This window comes from Bos mutus, chromosome 13 (genome assembly GCF_027580195.1).
Source record: "Bos mutus isolate GX-2022 chromosome 13, NWIPB_WYAK_1.1, whole genome shotgun sequence".
NCBI lineage: Eukaryota > Metazoa > Chordata > Mammalia > Artiodactyla > Bovidae > Bos > Bos mutus.
The window spans coordinates 5,853,059-5,876,652 of NC_091629.1; the positions used below are offsets into that span (position 1 = coordinate 5,853,059).

At 48.9% G+C, this 23,594-nt stretch overlaps 1 protein-coding gene across 1 annotated transcript in view; it reads right to left on the minus strand.

Moving 5' to 3' along the window:
- Positions 1-23,594, minus strand: part of PFKFB3 (6-phosphofructo-2-kinase/fructose-2,6-biphosphatase 3) — a 78,169-nt gene that overhangs the window by 27,426 nt on the left and 27,149 nt on the right. The window lies entirely within an intron of this gene.

Consider the following 23,594-nt stretch of genomic DNA (forward strand, 5'->3'; position numbering starts at 1 on the left):
CTTCCTTGGCCCTTGGTCCTCACTCTGCGCAATTTCCTGAATTCCTTAGAAACCCTGACCTGTGCTGAACACTTCTCCCCAAAAGCCAGAGCCTAAGACCTGGAACCCGGGGTCCCCGGAATGGTGGGCACAAGGAGGGGGCTGGACCAAACTGGAACGTGGCATCTTGGTTTTCACGGTCACCGTTTACAATATTTTCGATATACTTTTATTTCTTCTAGTAGAAGAGTAAATGAACCTCGATCCTATTCTGATCTGAAATTGATTACCTGACTGAAAGTCCGGAATAACTATTGGGAGGCGGCACCTTGATTGTGCAAACCCCTAAAATTCGTGCCATTTACCCGCACAGCCCTACTGCACGTCTTCCTCGCCAATTTTTGCTGTGTGTGTCCCTCCGTTCCAGGGTTCCCGGGGCTTTGCATCAGCTGGGGACATGTGGCAGTCGTGAGGTCAGGTCCGTGGCCGCCCTGTGAAAATCTGGGGTGCGGGGAGCGGGGGGATGCCTCCCTCGCAGAGCATTCACTTGGATGTGATTTTGGCACGCGACGCCTCGGTGAGCAGCGCTGCGCTGCACAGGCGCATCCCTCCGCTGGGGCTGCGCGGTGATTGGAAGGAGGCGGCGCTCGCCGAAACCCACACTGCCGCGGAACAGTCTGCGCAGAGGCTGCCACACGTCGCTCACGTACCGCATGGCTCGGCTGGGAAGGCGCCCGCTCCCTGGCGGCAGGCAAGCCGCTCCTGCCTGCCCGCCCCGCCCCGCCGCGCCTCCCCCTTCCTCGCACCCCAGCTCGCCCGGAGGCAGGAGCTCCGAACCATCCCCCAGCCCGACGCCCACCCCCATGTTGGGCACTCCCCAAGTCCAGGCAGCCCCCTCCTTCAGCCCGCCGGGGGTCGCAGAGCGTCCAGCGCTACCCACCGTGTGGGGACGTACCCTCAACACCCCTCCCTTCGCGCACCGACCCCCACTGCAGGATCCTCACCGAGCCCAAGCATCCTCACTTTCCGCCACCCTAGACCGCCCAGGGGTCCGGATCTCCCATTGTCGTCCACCGGGGGGTACCCTCGACCCCTTCGCCCCTGCACCCCGATCCCCACTAGGGGCACCCCACTCGCTTGGACGTCCCCCACTCTCCCCGCTCCCCAGCCCGGGGAGGAGCGTCGCCCACCGAAACAGCGCCCTTGACCGCCTCCCCCCGCCCCGCCCCCCTCCTCCCTTCCTCCGCTTTGCTGACTGCCTGGTTTCGGAGCTTGGGCAGCTGTTCAGAAACCCGAGTGCGTTGCATTCGGACTTGTTTTTCTGCACTGGGAGCAAATGCCAGAGATGACACCCTAGATCGCCCCAGGGAGAGCCCCACTCCACTCCAGAAATAAGAGCGGGCTGACCCAAAGAGGAAAACAGCGGGGAGGGCGCACCGGCGGCCTGCCCCCAGCTGCTTGGGTCCGGGGCGGCTCGGCTGCACCCCTGCATGTTTGCACACTCGTCTCTCCCTGAGGACTTAGGGTACCTGTGTGCCTGCTATTGCCCACCGATTCTTTTTTGCACAGGCTGAAGGACAGGGCAAGGCTGGGGTGGCATTCTTCCACCCTCCAAGCTTACAGGCGACTGTGTGTTTCCGAGCAGGCCACAGAAGTGAACTGACAGTGTATCTTTAATTTCCCCGTCTGGATCACGTGTCTGACCAGGGCCCAGCTCGGCGGGCACAGGTAGTGACAGTCCTCAGAGCTTCTAGCTGAGCACTCACCACCCAGACCTGGCGCCTTCACTGCCTGGGTGTCCATAATGCCTTAGAGCAGAGACTGAGTTCTAGCTCATCATCACCTCCCTCACTTGATGCAGGCCAGCAAAGGAAGTTTCGAGTAATCCTTCTCCCACTTCTTATATATAAGTGCAAAGAAACTGGGAGAGAGTGAGGGACTAGGTCGAATTCACACTTTAAAAATAAGGCTGGGGTGGGGTGTGGGGGTGGGGGCGGCGGTGTGGGTCATGAGACATCCAGACCTGGAGCAGTCCTCGAAGTCCCCCCAGTGCGGTACATCAGGGTAGTGTTCTTCTGGAAGATAACGTTGCTCCTCTGCAAGTCCATTTACACACAAGCCTAGCGTATCTGAACTCCAGAATGGACTGGTCCAGAGGCAACTGGTTTAGACATCCACCTGTTTCCCTAGTTCTGCTAACAACCTTATCTATATCCAGTCATCCATGGCTTTGACCCACCCCCAAATCTGGCGATCAGGGATGCCGTCCTTCAGAAAAGGCAGCAGAGAATGTAAAAATCCCTCTAATCCGATGATATTTTTACAAACAGGACAGCTTCAAGGATTGGGGGGGGGGGGAGGGGTGTAGAATTTTATGACCCATGGTCTACAAGGAATCGTCCAGATTATCCAATCATCCTTTTAAATGAGCAAAGTGAAGTTTAGACATTAGAGGAGTCAGAACCAGGCCAAAGGTCAAGGACCACAGCCAATTAGGAACTTTTTTCCCTTACTTGACATAGACATTTCCCCGGGGACTTGTGATGGCCACAGCCTGACACCAGGGTGCTGAGCAGAGTGATGATGAGGGGAGTAGAGTGCATTGACTCAGATTGTCTCACCCAGAACACAGCTGAGAAAGCCCTTCATGTGTGGTATGGCCTATTGTGGTGCTTCTTTATAGAGGAGAATTCCTTTGCTGGGTCCAGACTCAGTGGGAGTGGTGGGGCTGGGTTTTCTCCATGACCTCTCGCTTCTTGGTTCCCTCTGCCAGCTAAGGTCATCTAACTACCCCCCAACCCCCCCCCCACTACCACCACCCCAGACACTCCTGTAACTACAGCAAAAAAGCAACCCCATTTGCACAATGGTGAGCCACTGAACCAGATGTAAACACTGAAATGGTGCTAGAACCCACCTTCTCCCCAGCAAGAGGAGACAGAACAAGCCCTGGCAGGTGGTGAGCAATCAGATATTGCTAATTAGACACAAAGTGTCGTCATTTGCTCCTGCGAACAATCCAGTGTCTGAGAGAGTGAAGAGAGACACCAAATAAGACTGAAATCAGCCCTTACCTCACCAACCATCCAAAGAAAGGGAGAGGACTTAAAAAAAAAAATATATATATATATATATAAAATGTCACTCATACATGAATAGGAACACAAATACAGAGATCCACATGATGCAACATCAACGAGCTGAAAACCCAGTTCAAAACCTGCACATGGAGGTTTATAGCAGCTTCATTCAGCATCGCCCAAAGGTGGAGGCAGCCAATATGTCCATCAGCAGGTGAAAGGATAAATAAACCGTGATGCCTCCAGACAATGGGGTATTATTTACTGCCAAAAAGAAAAGAGCTGTCAAGTCATGACAAAGACATGGAGGAACGGTAAGTACATATTCCTAAGTGAAAGAAGTTAATCTGAAAAGGGCTACAGACTATGGTTCCAACTCTATGAAATTCTGGAAAAGGTACAATTACAGTAAAAAGATGAATGGTTGCCAGGGGTTAGGGAAGAAAGAGTGATAAACAGGTAAAGTACAAGGGATTTTTAGGGCAGTTACACTGCTCTGCATATTACAGTGATGGATATGTGTCTTTATATATCTGTCCAAACTCATTTAATATACAACACCAGGAGTGAACCCACAGTAAACGGTGGACTTTGGGTGACGATAACGCCTGCCACTGCAGGAGACACAGGAGGTTGGGAAGATCCCCTGGGGGAGGAAATGGCAACCCACTGCAGTATTCCTGCCTGGGAGAATCCCATGAACAGAGAAGCCTGGCAGGCTACAGTCCATGGGGTACCAAAGAGTCAGACACGACTGCGCACACAACGGCAGCAGCAGACGTGTCCGTGTGGGTTCAGCCTCAGCAACCACGCGCCACCTGGTGAACAACGCTGATAACAGCGGACAGTGTGCACGGCTGGGGGTGGGGGTACCTGGAAAAAGCCTGTACCTTCCTCTCAATTTTGCTGTGAATCTAACACTGCTCTGAAAATAAAGTCCAGTTTTTAAAAATCATTTATTTTTCTACAAATGTCATATAGATGTTTCTCCAAATGAGGGGACTTACTCATCTCATTATGAGGTACCAGGACACTTAAATGTGGCCACAGCCTGGCTCTTGGTGAAGAGTCACAGCTGAAGTCCTACTGAACCAGCAAGTTTCCTTTCCTTCTGCCCAGCCCTTGTTCCTTCACTTCCTGCAGGCCTTTCCTCTTCTGAAGGCACACCCGTGACCTAGGGACCACACTCTTAAAACTGCCCTGGGTGTTTCAAGCAGGCATTGCATCAGGCTCCTGCTCTGAGAGTGTCTGACACTCCCTGCCAACCTCTTCACCCAATATCGAGACAGATGTTATGTGTGTGTGGAATCTGGAGAGATGGTACCGATGAACCTGTTTGCAGGGCAGCAATGGAGATGCAGACACAGAGAACAGACTTGTGGGGGGGGGGGACAAACTAAGAGAGTAGCATGCAAACAGATTCATTACCATATGTAAAATAGATAGCCAGCGACACAGAGAGCTCAACCCAGGGCCCTGCAACCACCTAGAGGGGTGGGATGGGGTGGGAGATGGGAGGGAGGTTCAAGAGGGACAGGACATTTGTATACCTGTGGCTGATTCATGTTGATGTGTGGCAGAAACCAGCACAATATTGTAAAGCAATTATCCTCCAATTAAAAGGTTTTAAAGCATTCCTCTGTGTGTGCTTTTAAAAATCAGATATCCTGTGGTCTGTTTCACAGTCTGGTACCAACGATCAGTTTCCTGACTTTGATATTTTTCTGCCATCATAGGAGATGTCACCATAAGAGGAAGCTGGGTGAAGGGTCCATGGGACTCTATGTGCTATTTTGTAACTTCTCGTATTTCAAAAGGAAAAAAGGGTTTTAAAAATACCCCAGATTTTAAATTGGTGATCAGTTTGCTCAAATTCTGGAGAAAAAATAGACAAAAGCATAGACAGTGTGTGCTCAGTCGCTTCAGTCGTGTCTGACTCTTTGCGACCCCCTGGACTGTAGTCTGCCAGGCTCCTCTGTTCATGGGATTCTAGACAGTACAGACCGAGACATGAAGGGAGAGGGGAACTGGCAGAAAGGGAGCCAAGAATCTGGTGATTTGCATGTGTTCCTAACACCTTTGCTTCTTGCAAATGACGCACATATACAAACACAATTTGCACGAATCCTCCACCAGCGGTAAAGAGGAATCAAGCTCAAACTGTTTTACTTTGGTGGAGAGGGGCGATGATTCTGTTTACGGGCTTTGTGTAGATCTTCGGGAGAGTATTAGTGGGTTTGCGGTCTTTGCAGGCACGACATGAAATAAAGACAAGACCCATGCAGAGGTTGGCTGAGGGCTCCCAACGACCGTGCCAAACCTGTTTTTCCTGGAGGAGAAACCAAACACAGAGACCAGCATGCAGCTCACTGTCCATCTTCTGGTACATTTAACAGATGCTCACGAGCAGGAGCTGCGAGTCATGCACAGAACAGGCTGCTCTGGAATCACAACCATCTCGGATCCAGCCAGGAAGCAGCAGCAGGTGATCAACTAGCTCATCACAGTGCTGCGTGCTCTGTCTCACACCGAGTATGACAAAGAAAGATCTCCCGTGCCCAAGAGCTTGTAATTGAAGACCAGAGTGGGAAATGGCCACGCAATAGAATGCAAGTAGGGAACGGAGAGACAGGTGTTGGGTAAGGTAAGATCACGCTGAATGCAGGCTCAGGGTAAAAAGTTCATGTTGGGAGAATACGGAGAGTTTGCATGGACTTGGGGCAGATGGGCTGGGAATTTCGTATCCATCTCATTGTCCTACAGCGTTTCTCTGCTAAGTCCAAGAGCTCCCATCGAAGAAAGTCAGTATCTCTCGTTTCTTCCCACAGGAAACAAGCATTCACTAACAGCAGCTGTCCTGGGGTCGCCAAAGTCAAATGAGACATGGTCCTTGTCAGAAATAAGGATTCATTTTGAATTTCATAGTGTCCCCAACACACACACACACACGGACAGACACACAGAAACACACAGACAGAAAACTCCTACCTTTTCCCCTTAGAGTTAATGAAACTGAGGCTCACCAATATGACTTCCTTGTGATCACATAGCTATTAATAATAAGCCAAGGAATAAAAAAATATCTGGCTAGGCTGGTATTCTTTCAAGTGTCACCCAATTAAATTACTTTCCAACTAGAACATTCAGTTTCCTTCTCAATAACAATGCCAACAACAAAACTTTGGATCCAAGTGGTTTCTATGACAAATGTCTACGTTACCTACTATTTGGATATAACGAGGAAATAAGAAGCGTCTTAAGAAACTATTATGAAGATTAATAACTAAAAACTTCCAAATAAGCCTACACTGTAAAGTGCTCCTTAGCATATGAAGACAGAGAGTCACCCCGCTCCAAAGAGTCCCAGCACTCACATCTAACAGTGTCCCCTTCTTAAAAGGCTAATAGTTGCCACCACAGCAGAGACAATTTAAAAAGAAATAACTATTTCATGAAATCAAAGTGAGTCAGCATTAAAAAATTCTTTTAAAGAGGTGGTGGAGGGAGGCTTTGAGCTCTTTGTGTACTTCTCAAAGGTTTTAAGATGTCCTAATAAAAGCAAAGAGGAAAAGAAATATCCTACTTCTCGAAAACTATTCTAACTCTTTGATGAGCTCCAAATTTCTATGGTTGATAAGGTATCTTTGTGGCCAGACTGTCAAGAGCATGACATCACTGTGGCTCCAGGGCAGTGCGGGCCCACAGGAGCAGCAACCGTGGCTGAATGTTTTCCAGTCGTGAGAAAAACCAGGAGGAGCTAAAGGCAGCGCTGGGTCCCAGTTAACCTCATGTAGTGCAGACACCGTCGCTTCAGCGCATTGTGCTATAACAAGGTGGCGGACGGTCCATGTTCCGTGTCGTATCCTGCATCTTCAGTCGCCCTCCCAGGTTTGTGGAGTGAGAAGCATCCAAGTGGAGGTACAAAGAGGAAGGCACTGGGCTGGGATCCAGATTCGGGGGCAAGGCCAGTGGGCGCAACAGAGAGCCAGGTGGGTAGAGAGTGGGGCGCAGGGGGCACCTTGTGGACCATCAGGACAACTAGTTCCTGTTTTAAAATAGAGGAAGACCCCAGTGGGCACCGAGAAGGAGCAGCAAGAAGATGGGAGGGACCTTCCTTGTAATCCTGGCTGTTTCCACCCGGAGGGGCTAGAATGCAGCCGGGCTGATGGCAGGTACCCACCGCACTGGCTATCTGCATGTGCACTTGGTGAAAGGCTGGCCTCTGGATATAGTGTTAAGGACAAGTTATAATAGGCAGGCAACAGTCTTAGGACCCTGAGATAAGGTTCAGAGTCTCTGCTCAGGGTTTGTAAGGAAGATAGGGTGAGAGGGAGCTCAAGAGACAGGGCCCCCTGCGTAGAGAGATGATTTCAAACGACTTGGTTCTCAATTTCTCCTCCACTCCTTCCCCAAACAGCATTTATCCTAAGAGAAGGGCAGGCCAGAAAACTTTTTTTCTGGAAAATTCATCTCAAAGGCATGAAAACAAGAGGCGGCGGGGTGCAGCAGGAAAAGATCGGGGTGCTGGAACCCTAAGTGGATGTAGGGACCTGCAACCATACCATAGGATGCAGGTTAAAGGGTCCTCACATCCTGAAAAAGTTGCCACCTGCAGTGAGGAGAATTGATGGGTAATCCTGGAGAATTCCATGGACTGTATTGTCCATGGGGTCGCAAAGTTGGACATGACTGAGCGACTTTCACTTTTGACTGCTGGGAGCCTCATCTAACAGGCTGCCTCGGCTCTGCGAGCAGCCATGACAGAGACCCTTCAGGCACAGAACGCCTCCGCCTCCCCTTCCCTTCCCTCACAGACAACCCACTGGTGAGCAGACCAGAACGTTCTATCCTGCCCAGCAGCTGTGGTCTTCCTGGAAACGTACCAAGTGAGCAATCTAGTTTAAAGACCATTCTCTCACCAGTTTGGTTTGTGACTTGGTCTCCCTAAGCTCCACCACCGCTGGTTGCACTAACATCCAACTTCTAAAGAGGAAAATCTGGGGCCCAGACACTGGGCCACAGGGAGCCCCCCACCCACCCACACACACACACAGGGCTGGCCACCCATTCCTCTCTGACATCAGCCTTGTTTCTTTTCATCATAATCATGGAAGCGTGCCCTGGAACACTTTGTGACTATTTCTTGCCAGAAGAGTTTCCCAATGACAATATTTTATTAGACACAAACACAAAACAAGGAGAGGTCAAAGAAGCAAGCCAGAAGTGTAGTAAGAGCCAGATAAACTGAGGTGGCAGCTCTGGGTCAACTCGCCGTGGAGCAGGGGAAACCACAGCAGCTACTTATCCCTAAGCGCCCCCCAACCCGGATGTCTCCTGAGGGTCTTCTAGGACCTGCATGACACTCTCTTCCAAATCACAGATGGAAAAGAAACAGGAAAAACCCACCTGTGCCATAAGAAAAGGGCTGGGTGACTTTCGGTAGGTGAAAGATTTCCAGAACACATCACTGGATAAACTGAGGGTAAGTTAGACAACTCGGGATTTTTTTTTTTTTCCCTAGTTCAGGCTGTTTCCTCATCAGCAAGAAAGCAATCACTTGGCTATTAGTCATGGTGGATGAAGAGGCCAGACAGTAGCCCCCACTCACTGAAACTAGAGAAAGCCTGCACACAGCAACCAAGACCCAGCGCAGCCAAAAAGAAATAGACCGTTAAAAAAAAAAAAAGACTCAATCAGTCTGGCAGCCTTGACACATACTGCAACATGGGTAAACCCTGAGGGCATTACATATGTGCCGCTGGTGTTTAGTGGCTACGTCGTGTCCAACTCTTTGAAACCCCATCGCCTATAGCTCACCAGGCTCCTCTGCCCATGGGGTTTTCCAAGTAAGAATACTGGGGTGGGTGGCCATTTCCTTCTTCAACACATGTGTCTAGGGGAACTCATATGAGTTTTTGTGTTCCCCTAAAACTCACCCTGCTTATTTAACTTATATGCAGAGTACATCATGAGAAACGCTGGGCTGGAAGAAGCACAAGCTGGAATCAAGATTGCCGGGAGAAATATCAATAACCTCAGATATACAGATGACACCACCCTTATGGCAGAAAGTGAAGAGGAACTAAAAAGCCTCTTGATGAAAGTGAAAAAGGAGAGTGAAAAAGTTGGCTTAAAGCTCAACATTCAGAAAATGAAGATCATGGCATCTGGACCCATCACTTCATGGCAAATAGATGGGGAAACAGTTGAAACAGTGTCAGACTTTATTGTTTTGGGCTCCAAAATCACTGCAGATGGAGATTGCAGCCACGAAATTAAAAGACACTTACTCCTTGGAAGGAAAATTATGACCAACCTAGATAGCATATTCAAAAGCAGAGACATTACTTTGCCAACAAGTGTCTGTCTAGTCAAGGCTATGGTTTTTCCAGTGGTCATGTATGGATGTGAGAGTTGGACTGTGAAGAAAGCTGAGTGTCAAAAAATTGATGCTTTTGAACTGTGGTGTTGGAGAAGACTCTTGAGAGTCCCTTGGACTGCAAGGAGATCCAACCAGTCCATTCTGAAGGAGATCAGCCCTGGGATTTCTTTGGAAAGAATGATGCTGAGGCTGAAACTCCAGTACTTTGGCCACCTCATGTGAAGAGTTGACTCATTGGAAAAGACCCTGATGCTGGGAGGGATTGGGGGCAGGAGGAGAAGGGGATGACAGAGGATGAGATGGCTGGGTGGCATTGCCAACTCGATGGACATGAGTTTGGGTGAACTCTGAGAGTTGGTGATGGACAGGGAGGCCTGGCGTGCTGCGATTCATGGGGTCGCAAAGAGTCAGATACGACTGAGCAACTGAACTGAACTGAACTGAAAACTCACATGCTGAAGCCCTGACCCCCAGTGCCTTTAAGTGTGACTGTATTTGGACGTAGGGTCTTTAAAAGAGCAATAAAGTTAAATGAGGCCATTAGAGTGGACCCTCATCCAACCTGACTAGAGTCTCTATAAGAAGAGGAGTTTGGACATCCAAAGAGAAACCTGGTGTGTGCCCACAGGAAAAAGGCCCTGTGAGCGCAAGGAGGCCTCAGGAGAAACCAAACCTCCTCTCAGATTCCAGCCTCTGGAACCGTGAGAAAACAAGTGTCTGTTGTTTGAGCCGCCCCATCGGTGGTATTTTGTTATGGCAGCCGGAGCAAACTAATACAATTATGCTCCATGAAAGAAGCCAGACACAAAGGGTCGTGCCATGTATAATTCCATCAGCGGAGCTCTCCAGAACAGGTGGATCCACACAGACAGAAAGCAGATGGCTGATCAGCAGGGGCTGGAGAGATATGGGCTGACTAATGGGGATGCAGCTTTCTTTGGGGGTGGCGATCACCTTTCGGGACTGGATGGGATGTTTGTCTCACTGCATTGTGAACATATTCTACTAAATGCCACTGGACTGTGTGCTTTACAATGTTCATCTTGGAATTTCCCTGGTGGTCTAGTGGTTAAGACTCTGTGCTCCTAATGCAGCGGGGAGTGGTTTCCATCCTTGGTCCGTAGAGCTAAGATCCCACATGCTGCGTGGCATGCCCAAGATAAATCTCGCTTTAAAATCATTCATTTTACATTGTGTGAATTTCAGCACAATTAAAAAAAGAAAAAGACAGCAGATGAGGGCTGATGGAGAGAGACCTGAAAAATGAAAACATTAAATCTGTTAAAGTTACCACAAGGTGGTCAACAAGACAGAGGAGAAGAGGATGATAGAGAGACCAGGAAAAAGCAAGTTTGGGAGAATGGAGACGAGCAGAAAGGGTCAGCCCAGAACTCTGCGTCCACAGCCCGGTCTGCACCCGCCAACTGGTAGCCTTCGCCCTTTTGCCCCCTACCCAGCACCCCCATCTTCAACAGCATGGGGAGGGGAGAGGAGAGAGCAGAAGGCTGAACAAGTTGTGAGCCACTGTACCCGAGTGGGCTTGCTTCGCGGTGCCTCAGGGTCAATGCTTACCTAAAGCACAGGGTTTTCATAGGAACAGTGCACAGCAGAGACTCGGCACACATCGGGCTCAGGACCTCCCATGCTGAGATGGGAAGAGCTCTGTGAAAAGTGAGCCTTCCCCTTTTTCCAGACCCTGAATCTCTCCCTGAACTCTCAGCCAGGGGGTGCCACCTGAGCCAGAGAACGGGTTTCCCCAGCTCCTTCGTCTTCCCCACCCCATCTGACTCAGCGACATCCACCTTGCGGCTGGGAGGTTCTGCGACTTCTTGTAACAGTCAAGGTTCTCCTGAGAAACAGATTTGTACGTATGTATGTGTGTACGCGTGTATGTAGATACATGTGCATGCGTGTACGTATATGCATAGGTATGTATGTGTGTAGGTAAATGTGTGTGTGTGTGTATGTGTGTGTCAGCGGTGGGCGGGGGGGGGTCTTCCCAGGTGGTGCTAGTGGAAAAGAACCCGCCTTGCCAATGCAGGAGACATAAAGGGTTGCGGGTTCCATCCCGGGGTCGGGAAGATTCCCTGGAGGAGGAAATGGCAGCCCACTCTAGTATTCTTGCCTGGGAAATCCCATGGACAGAGGAGCCCGGTGGGCTACAGCCCATAGGGTCGCAAAGAGCCGCACGTGATTGAAGTTGACTTGGCACACACTTGTGTGTATGTAGGTATGGTTGTGTATGTATATGCATGTATGTAGTATATGTGTGTTTATGTATGTATAAAAGGAAACTCATTACACGGTTTTGGAGGCTGAGAGGTCCCACCATCTACCATCTGCAGGCTGGAGACCCAGGAAAGTAGGTGGGATTCACTCAAGAACCAGGAGCTCTGACATCCAAAGTCCAAGGACAGGATGGACGTCCTGACTCATACCAAGATGGGATTCACTCAAGAACCAGGAGCTCTGACATCCAAAGTCCAAGGACAGGATGGACGTCCTGACTCATACCAAGAGACTCACACTTCACCCTTCCTCCATATTTCTGTTCCATCCAAGCCTTCACCAGACAGCATGGCACCCACCACCTTGGGGAGGCCCATCTGCTTTCCTTAGTCCACTGAGTCAAATGCAACTTCTCCAGAAACATTCATACACACCCAGAAATTGTATTTTAACAAGCTTCCAAGGCATCCCTTGGCCCAGTCAGGTCAAGACATAAAATTAGCTGTCACACACCCCAGGAGCCACTCTGCCATCATCCTTCAAGGCAGAACCCCCATTTTAGCTAAACGATCTCCCATCTGAAAGATGGTTTTCAGAGGAGCAGGTGAGCTGAGGCTGAGAGGTGGAGGTGGGGCCACTCCACCGCCCGCATTTGGCACCCCCCCCCTTCAGTACAGCTCCCCTCCCACCCTCCACACCCTGCCCTCCAAGGCGCCTAGCCGCTCCTGCACCAAGTCCAGAAATCCTGGTGCCCTCCAGCGAGCCCTCAGCTTGAACCTGTGGCTTCCGGCTGGTAGTCCTATTATTAGACGAGCTGCTGGCCAGTCATTCCGTCCGCCCAGCCAAACATCCTTTCCTGCCACTCCCGCCCCGGTTCTCTCTGTGCCGCCTGCCCCGTCCTCCAGAGCAGATGCCCGCCCACCCTCCAACACAGACGAGCAGCCAGCGCGTTCCCATGAGACGCACACTCCTTAGGTTCAGAAGCCCACTCCTGGGCTTCAGAGCAGTGTGAACACTGTTTTCCATGGCACACAGCAATGTCGACTGAAAGACCAAACTGGTCCCAGGACGTGAAAGGAGTGGGGTTCTAGGCAGGAGGGAATGCTGAGTGACACCGTAAGACTTAGGGTTAATACTGCAGCCAGGCTCTCAAAATGACTGGCAAAAAGCGATTCTGGGAAACCTGCAGATAAGCGAAGTTTGGATCCTCAACCATGTGAACCAGCCCTTTGGATAAGGTCTCCGAAGCTTATCCTGTGGGAGTGAGGGGCACAGAAGAGACTGCAGGGGTAGGGGGGATGGGCTGGGGGCTGGGAGCCTGGATCCCGCTCCGAACCTGTCTGTACCGGTCACGGCACTGCTCTCTCCAGACCCCAGTTCCCTCCTCTGCCCATAAGCCGTCGAAATGGCCTCAAAGCATCTCCTCCACTCCTCCAAGGATTCTAATTGTTCTCAATGAAACACAGATAAACTCGATGGTAATTACTAGACTAGAAGCACTTGAAAGAGGGGCAGCTGTGCAGGCGTGCAGCACCAGAGCCTGCCACCACGTCAGGCACACAGGGCATCTTCGTATGTTGGGTGAAGGAAGATTGGATTTGCAGTGACTCTTCATGGCTCACATCATGGGGCGGAAGTAGCCTCTGTAAATGTTCTGGGAACCCCAGCTCAGAGCGGGCCAGAGCACCAGTCACCCTGGCTCATCTGGAAAATGAGGATAATCGCCACCCGGCTACTGCAAGAGGTGGTTGAGGGGATCAAAGCAGATACGACTAAACGTGATTGTGCAAACACCGAGGGACTCAAAACAAAGATTAGCATTTTCTGAATCATCCAGGCCTAACCCAGGGTGGTGGTTGAGGTGTCTGAACAGACTTCCTCTGCTCTTGAGGCTCTGTGATCTGGTCTCCAACCCCTGGTTTCCTTAACACACACACTCACACACACACACACACCCCCACACACATACAGTCATACACACATACCTTATACACACACACTCAAATAAACTCATACACCCACACTCTCCCACATACACACACATTCACATACTTACACATATACACTCATACACACACACATACACCCATACACACTCTCTCTCTCTCTCTCTCACACACACACAGACACACACACAGACACGGCAGACAGCTGAAGTCAAAACAACCGAGGTATCTGACCCGTAGAGAGCACAGACGCTGAGCAGCGCCCACCTGCTGCCACGGGGGTGGCAGCACACTGGGAGGGGTGTGGGGGCTGGGCCATGTCATGAGCCCCCTGACGCCCTGAGGTGCGTCCTGCTCTGCGACTGCCAAGTCAGAGCTGGCATCCCTTCCCTGCTCTGCTCCCCTTCATACTTCTTCCTTCTCCTGGGGGAAAACACCCTAAAAATAGAGCCAAATCAAGCCAAAAAAAATGTTTAAGTGCAGGTTTCGGAAAACAATGCTGACTAGATGTTGGAAAGCCTACCGCAGCTGGGCTGTGCTAAAGCCTTGCATTCAAGTTAGAGAGGCGGGTGGTCTGTAATCACCGGTGCTAAGACCACACCGCACACATGTCCCGTGCTGGGTGATGCACTCTCAGGGAGTGGTGACAAAGTCATACACATGAAAAGACAGGCCATCAGGGTGCCCCAGCCGTGGGGAACCACACTCTCTGAGGGCTAAAGAGCGAGCTGATGAGCTAAAACCATGGCCAGGCGCAGCACAGGGGAACCTGCCTCGCGTCCCACTGCTCCCGCGGGCAGAGGCCGGAGCGCCAGCTGGAGGCCGCGAGGACAGGGCCAGAAAAGAGCAGTGACACAGGGTCTGCGCCACCGTGAGCCCCAGCCCGGCTCAGCAACTCGGTGGCGCGGGACAGGGCACAGCGGCACACCGGAAATGCGCAGCGAGCTCTTGATCTCAGGAGCCCTGTTCCGTGGTGAAGCCTTCAGAACCATGATACTAAGCACATCTGGTTACGAAGCTGCCGACCCAGCATCTAATCGTGCATTTGATCACACTGGGTAGGCAAGGGGCCGGAGCCACTGATTGGGTGGAACATTCCTTTAACAAGTCCCTTGGAATGCAACAGCCCTCCGGTGATCCCAGCTGACAACTCATTCTTTCCAGTCACGAGCTGGGGCAACTAGAGACCATTATAGCCCCTCTGAACCAATCAGAGACGCCAGCTCAAAACCCCACATAAGAATGGAGTCAGACACCTAGATCAGCATGTCCCATCTAGCGATGACTGAAGCCTCAGCGAGTGGCCAATGGGTGGGAGCCCAAGATGTTCACATCCCAAGTAGAAAGAGTTCTGTTTCAAATTTCTAATTTTTGAATCAATAAATACAATCTTTAAATATATTTCCTATGGCAACCTTAGCAGCATGCCCCTCAGATCTCCCTGTAAGAAAGAACCTGTTTGTCAGCTTCAAGGAGTGGGGTTAAACGAGGCTCCAACTGCAGTACCTGGGATCCATGGAGGCCCCGGAGTCCGACCATGCCCCTCCCTGCAGCTCCCAGGCAAGGGCTGAGCCCAGAAGGGCACGAGGGTCTGGCACTTCTGCCCATGATGGGCGAACTATGCACTGGAGCTGCCCTTGAGGCCAGACTTCTCAGAGATGCCCTCCATCTTCCTGGACCCCCTCCCCTTCATTCATATGTACTCATATCAGGCTCCTTATTTCACAAGCATTACCCCCAATACATCTCTTACACTTCTGACTCCATCCCACTGTCTGCTTCTCCAAGGCTACAACCAACACATGTGCCCAAAATAACCAGAGAGTATCCGAGTGTGTTTGGAGTTCGCAGAAGCAAGGGTGCAAGATAAGTGTGCTTGCAATGCTGGGCTGGCTTATCACTCAAAGTATCAGCAGCCGCCTTGTGGGTTTGGACACCATACAGCATTAGACAGATTTCATGTATACTCCATGTTGATGACTACGTAAATATGAACAACACAAGAAACACCGATGCTGGGACTTCCTTGGTGCTCTAGTGGTCAAGAAAACACTTTTCAATGCTGGGGACACAGGTCCAATCCTAGGTCAGGGAACTAAGATCTCATATGCTGGAAGACAACCAAGCCGTGCACCCCAACCACTGAGTTCATGTACTGGAGATAAGACCCGAGGCAGCCAAGTAAATAAAGTAACTTTTTTTTTTTTTTTTTTAAGAAACACTGATGTTGACACGTGACTTCCTGAGAAAGTGATAAGGAGATGTTAAAAAAGGAAACAAGGACCTACTTTAAGAGGTTCCACTGGCCAAATCTGGTAGGAGCTGGGCAAAAAAATGAATAATGATAATAGATCGTAACCCTGAGAAACACTTGCACCTTGGAAGAAAAGCTATGGCAAACCTAGACAGCATATTAAAAAGTAGAGACATTACTTTGCCAACAAAGGTCTGTCTAGTCAAAGCTATGGTTTTTCCAGTGGTCATGTATGGATGTGAGAGTTGGACCATAAAGAAACCTGAGCACTGAAGAACTGATGCTTTTGAACTTGGTGTTGGAGAAGACTCTTGAGAGTCCCTTGGACAGCAAGGAGATACAGCCAGTCCATCCTAAAGGAAATCAGTCTTGAATATTCATCGGAAGGACTGATAGCTGAAGCTGAAGCTCCAATACTTTGGCCACCTGATGCAAAGAACTGACTCATTTGAAAAAACCCTGATGCTGGGAAAGATTGAAGGCAGGAGGAGAAGGGGACGACAGAGGATGAGATGGTTGGATGGAATCGCCGACTCAACGGACATGAGTTTGAGTAACCTCTGGGAGTTGGTGATGGACAGGGAAGCCTGGCATGCTGCAGTCCATGGCCATTGCAAAGAATCAGACATGACTGAGTGTCTGAATTGACTGACTGAACCCTGAAAAAAGTGAGAATTCCAAACCCATTCAACTGTAAATAAAACGATGAATAAATGGGTGCAGGAGATGAGACAGCTTCTCCTTGCACAGAATGCCAACAAATAAGTGTAAAAGCAATAATGAAACCGGTTGGTTTGTAAAGCACCGGTTGGTAATAATGATTTCAGACAAGAGTCATCGAGTGGATGAAAGTTTGGCAAGAAAAAGGATATTTGCAGAGTCTCAGAGTATCTGCCCACAAGACACCTCTTAGTTATAAAGGAGGAATAATAACCTCACAGTAGAGGAAGTTGGCAGATGCCATCCAGAACAAGGGATCAAAGTGAACATGGGCACTTCCCTGCTGGCCTAGTGGTTGAGAATCTGCCTGCCAGTGCAGGGGACAGGGGTTTGATCCCTGGTCTGGGAAGATTCCACATACTGTGGGGCAACTAAGCCCACAAGCCGCAAGTACTGAAGCCCTTCTGCCTTAGAGACCAAGACTCTGCAACAAGAGCAGCCACCACAATGAGAAGCTGGTGCGCCACGACTAAAGAGTGGTCCCCACTCACTGCAAGTAGAGAAAAGCCTGTGGGTAGCAAGGAAGACCCAGCACAGTCATAATCAATCAATTATTTTAAAAAGTTAATATGGGCAAGAACGGGACAAAGACCTACCACGCATGTCCTGACATGATGCCCCAAAGACGTGGCACTGCTCACCCGGGTGCTCCTGCCAAGGTGCAAAGCCTGGGTCTCATCATAAAGAAGCAACTAGCAATTCCAGCTCGGGGGGTGGGGGGTACTCTAAGAAGTAAATGGTCTGGATCCCAAGGCGGTATTTGCACACCCATGTTCAAAACAGCATTATTCATGGTAGCCAAGAGGTGGAAACAACCCAGATGTCCAACCCAGATGTATCTAAATGAACGTATACACAGAATGTAGTCTCTCCACATAGTGGAATATTACTCAGTCTGTAAGTAGGAAGGAAATTCTGACATCTGCTACAACAGGGATGAATTGTAAAGACACTGTGTTGAGTGAAAAAAATTAGTTGCCACAAAGACAGAAATATGGATCAATGGAACAAAATAGAAGTCCACAGATAAATCCATGCAGCTATGGAAACACCTTATCTTTGACAAAGGAGGCAAAACTACACAAGACAGTCTCTTTAACAAGTGGTGCTGGGAAAACTGGCCAACCACCTGCAAAAGAATGAAACTAGAACACTTTCTAACACCATACACAGAAATAAACTCAAAATGGATTAAAGATCTAAACGTAAGACCAGAAACTATAAAATTCTTAGAGAAAAACATAGGCAGAACACTCTCTGATATAAATCACAGCAAGATCCTCTATGATCCACCTCCCAGAGTAATGGAAACAAAACCAAAAATAAACAAATGGGACCTAATTAAACTTAAAAGCTTTTGCACAATGAAGGAAACTATAAGGAAGGTGAAAAGACAGCCCTCAGAATGGGAAGCAAAACAACTGACAAAGAATTAATCTCCAAAATGTACAAGCAGCTCATGCAGCTCAATACCAGAAAAATGAACAATCCAATCAAAAAGTGGGCAAAAGAACCAAACAGACATCGCTCCAAAGAAGATACACAGACGGCTAAGAAACACATGAAAAGATGCTCAGTATTGCTCATTATCAGAGAATGCAAATCAAAACCACAATGAGGTATCATCTCATGCCCGTCAGAATGGCCATCATCAAAAATCGACAAGAAATAAGTGCTGGAGAGGGTGTGGAGAAAAGGGAACCCTCTTACACTGTTGGTGGGAATGCAAACTGGTACAGCCACTATGGAGAACAGTGAGGAGATTCCTTAAAAAGCTGGGACTAGAATTGCCATATGAGCCAGCAATCCCACTGCTGGGCATACACACCGAGGAAACCAGAACTGAAAGAGACACGTGTACCCCAGTGTTCATCACAGGACTGTTTATAATAGCCAGGACATGGAAGCAGCCTAGATGTCCATAGGCACACAAATGGATAAGAAAGCTGTGGTACATATACACAATGGAACATTACTCAGCTATAGAAAGGAACACATTTGAGTCAGTTCTAGTGAGGTGGATGAACCTGGAGCCTATTATATAGAGTGAAGTCAGTCAGAAAGAGAAACACAAATACTGTATATTAACACATATATATGGAATTTAGAAAGACAGTAACTACGATCCTATATGCAAAGCAGCAAAAGAAACACAGACATAAAAAAATGATTTTTGCACTCTGTGGGAGAAGACAAGAGTGGGATGATTTGAGAGAATAGCACTGAAACATCTGTATTACCATATGTAAAAGAGATGATCAGTGCAAGTTCGATGCATGAAGCAGGGAGCCTAAAGCCGGAGCTCTGGGACAACCGAGAGGGATGGAGTGGGGAGGAAGGTGGGAGGGGGATTCAGGATGGGGCACACATGTGTACCCATGGCTGATTCATGTCAATGTATGGCAAAAAAACCATCACAGTATTGTAAAGTAATTATCCTCCAATTGAAATAAATAATTTTTTAAGTTGGTCACAAAAGAACAAATACTATATGATTCCACTTCCATGTCTGCTCCAGGTTAGGCAGTGTGGATGGGTAGAGAGAAAGAGACAGGCAGGCAGAGGAGTGAGGGAAAGGGAAAGAAAGAGAGATAGACTCAACCCTCTAGGTTGTCACAGGGCATAGGATTGAGCTCCGTGAGTCACATAGCGAATTCCCACTGGCTACCTATTTTACAGACAGCAGTGCATATGTTTCCATACTACTCACCTAGAGGGGTGGGATGGAGTGGGAGGTGGGAGGGAGGTTCAGGAGGTAGGGAACATGTGTATACCTATGGCTGATTCATGCTGATGTAAGGCAGAAACCAACACAATATTGTAAAGCAATTACTCTTCAATTAAAAATAAATTATTTTTTTTTAAAGAAACAGGAAAAAAGAAAATCAATAAATTTTTAAAGTTAAAAAAAGAGAGACTCAGAAATCAAATAGGGTAAATGTGAACTTTTGCAAAATCTGGGTGGAGGTTATCTTGGAAGGCTTTGTGCTATTTTTGCAACTTTCATGTAACTCTACGATTATTTCAAAACAAAAAATTAAACTCGAAAAATTTTTAAGTTCACAAAGGGCCTAAAATGGTAGCAATTCTGCACATTCACATTCACTTCAAAAGGCTCTTCCTCAGGGTTGGAATTAATACACATCTGATCAAATCAAGGCATCTCCCATAGGTCAAAACCTAATGGTTTATTAGGTAAACCTATTATAAATTATAAAACATGTAATTGCAGTTACATTTAATTTGACTTTTCACTTGTTGACAACAAGAGACCTGCCACGCAGCAAACAGGTAATTTGTGTAGAAGCTGCCTAGAACAGTTGTTGCCTAACATCTCTCTCCTCATTTACCATATTTTAAATGGTGTAACCTAAGCCACGTCATATGTATTGCGTTATATTGAACAGTGTAACATAAGCTATGTCAAGGAACCAGAGATCAAATTGCCAACATCCGCTGGATCATGGAAAAAGCAAGAGAGTTCCAGAAAAGCATCTATTTCTGCTTTATTGACTACGCCAAAGCCTTTGACTGTGTGGATCACAATCAACTATGGAAAATTCTGAAAGAGATGGGAATACCAGGCCACCTGATCTGCCTCTTGAGAAATTTGTATGCAGGTCAGGAAGCAACAGTTAGAACTGGACACGGAACAACAGACTGGTTCCAAATAGGAAAAGGAGTACGTCAGGGCTGTATATTGTCACCCTGTTTATTTAACTTATATGCAGAGTACATCATGAGAAACGCTGGACTGGAAGAAACACAAGCTGGAATCAAGATTGCCGGGAGAAATATCAATAACCTCAGATATGCAGATGACACCACCCTTATGGCACAAAGTGAAGAGGAACTCAAAAGCTTCTTGATGAAAGTGAAAGAAGAGAGTGAAAAAGTTGGCTTAAAGCTCAACATTCAGAAAACGAAGATCATGGCCTATGTGTGACTCTGGTTAAAGGGGGCAGAGAAAGAGGGAAACACAATGGATCTGGGGTGAGGGTCTGCCGTGGAGCCCCCGTGTCACCCGGAGGAAGGGCTCTCTGTGGTCAGCAGGCCTCACCACCTCTTCTCACCTATTTGCTGATCCTGGACCGTTTTCCTGGAGAAAGATACTCATTTCTCCGTCTGACCTTCGGTGCAAAAGTGGGTTGAATAACACTTGAAGAAAAACAATGGATACAGTACAGGACTAGCAAATTAGCAAGCAGAGATGAGGGCGTCTTTTGATTGCCTCCTTCCTGGTTTTTTTGGCAAGGGAACTCAGGAGCCCCAGGCTGGAGGCTGGAGGTGTCAGAAGGAGATGAAATCCCTCAACCTGGCAGCTTAGCTGTGGGGCAAGTCTGGGACAGAGCACGGCTGTGCCCAACAGGGATTACTCCGACACTTCCTGCGATGTGTTAAACTGTGTTGACGTATCACACAATACTAAAAGCAGCCTTCTTTTGAAGGAGTTGGAATGGAGAGGCCGCAGACCACCCCCCCACCCCGTGTGTGCCCCCAGAACAGGGGCCAGGGTCAGGCACGCACACGTCCGGGCACTGTGGGCAAGGGGGGCTCCCTGAAGAAATAGCCCGGCCTGCCCGCGATGCTTCGTCTGTGGACTGCAGGTTGAAACAGAGACTGTTTCCACGATCCTCACAAAGCAATGAGAGATCAACTCAGGATGGAAAGACAGAACTGGACAGCCTCGTGGGCTTGTAAGTGATGGAAGGCCGCTTCAGCAGGAAGCTGTCCAGGGCACAACCTGGTCCCCCAGGCATTTCTCCCACCGGAGCCTCATGCAAAGCCAGGCCTCAGCCTCCTGGCTATTTCCATCGGGTTCCTTATGTCCTAAGTTTCAGTAACTTGCGGTCGCAGGCTGCTAGGCTGGATAATCTGGGGGCGGGGGGTGGTGCGGCAGGGAAAGAGTGACCACACAAAACTGATCACTGAACCTGAACCATGATACAGATCTCTGGTTCTCTGCATCAGGAACACACGAAAACCACCCAGAGCACATACTTTAAACATCTGATGTGTAAACTCCGTGCTAGACCCTTTTGATCAGGGCTGCTGGGTGGGGTTTAGGCTTTGCAATTTTTTAAAGCCTTTCAAGTGATGCCCGGGTCTAGCCAAATAAAGATTCCAATTTGCACCACACCTAAGCAGCCCCGTGCCGGGCTTCAGGTTGGGGCCACGGGACTGGGAGAAGGCGGCGGCGTCTGATCACACATGTCTCGTACTGTGCTCAGGAACCAAGCGTACATGCATGGGAAGAAACCAGTAAACACAGTCCCCATGGAGTCTGTTGGTGTTCTGGAGACTCGTGAGCAAAAACATTTAGAACAAGAGAATTCCTCAGAGTCTGTGTTTCTGCTGTACCTACAGCCCTATCTCCTCCATGGCCAATGACCATTTAGCAGCTCAGAAACCTGTTCTTATGTGTTTTGTTTTGCTTTTGAGGATGAAGAACTGGGTTGACCTTCTCCAGGAAGGCTGGATAAACTCTTGGGATACTAAACTACTAGGTGCTTTCCAGAGAAAATTTCCTCTGACCTGCTACGCTAGACGAGAAAGTCCCCCGAGAGGCCATTTTCCCACGGGGTCTGTTCACCCAGGAGAGATGAGGAGACTCTCTGGGAGCCCCACCCTCACCCACTGTGAGAGCAGCAGGGGTGGCAGGCATGGGGATGAGCCGGGGTGTGTGTGTGTGCACGTGTGAGTGTGTGCGCGTGCAGAGCTCTGCTGCTTCTCTGCTGCAGGGCTTGGCCACGTCCATTTTCTGAGGTCACCAGGGTGGGTCCATGGGGACAGCCGGACCCTCTGGCTGACCCTGCAGTGGAGCAAGTGGGGTCCCTGGGGCAGTGGTAATGGTGTTGCACAGTCTGGCAGACTTGGCCCTCTGTCCCCGACCCTGGACTGGACGACAAACTTTACCCACACTTGGGCATCCATCAATGGGCACTTTGGGCTGCTTCACCCTTTGTACTACTGTGAATGAGCCTGGGTGTACAAATATCCGTTTGAGTCTCTGTTTTCACCTCCAGTTCTAGTTCAAACCTGTGAGGATCCGTCTCAGTATTATATGATCAGGATGTGCCATAGTTTGAGGAACACATGCAACAATCTTCATTTTCCAGAGAACTAACACACAGAGTAGACCATCTTCATCTGAATTCTTAAAAGGAAGGCTGTCAGGACTTCCCTGATGGTCCAGGGGTTAAGAATCCACCTGCCAGTGCAGGGGACATGGGTTCGATCCCTGGTCCTAGAAGATTCCACATACCGAGGTGCCACTAAGCCCATGTGTCGCAACTACTCAGCCTGCTCGCCCTAGAGCCCGTGCTCTGCAACAAGAGAAGCCACCGCAGTGAGAGGCCCTCGCGCTGTAACTAGAGAGCAGTCCCCCACTCACTGCAACAAGAGAAATGAAGAAAGAAAGTGAAGTCGCTCAGCCACGACCGACTCTTTGCGACCCCATGGACTGTAGCCTACCAGGCTCCTCTGCCCATGGGATTTTCCAGGCAAGAGTAGGTTGCCATAAGCCCATGACAAAGACTCTGTGGAGCCAAAAATAAAATAAATAAATTTATTAAAATTTATTCTTAAAAGAGTAAGGCATCAGAGTACAAATTGCATATACCCCATGATTCACTTTTTGAAAAAAAGGAGGAAATTCCCAGAAGTGATAACAAAGTTACTTCTGTGTTTTGGAATTATGGGGGATGCCTTTCTTTCTTTGCAGTTTCCTGCCCTTTCTACATGAGCCTGTCCTATTGTTATCCTTAAGGGGAAAACACAGCACTGTGTTTTTCTCTTGGTCCAATTTCCTTAGGACTGCCTGCGGTCCGGGAGTCAACACTGACGTTCGTATACATCATTCATTCTTTCAAACTAATGCTAATTCCAGAGATTTTTAGAAGCCGGTTACTCTGAATGGCTGAGTGCCCACAGTCCACTCATTTCCATGTGGTCACTTAGCCTGATCTCACTCTGCAGCTGTGAAAGGATGTGCCCAGGCTGGA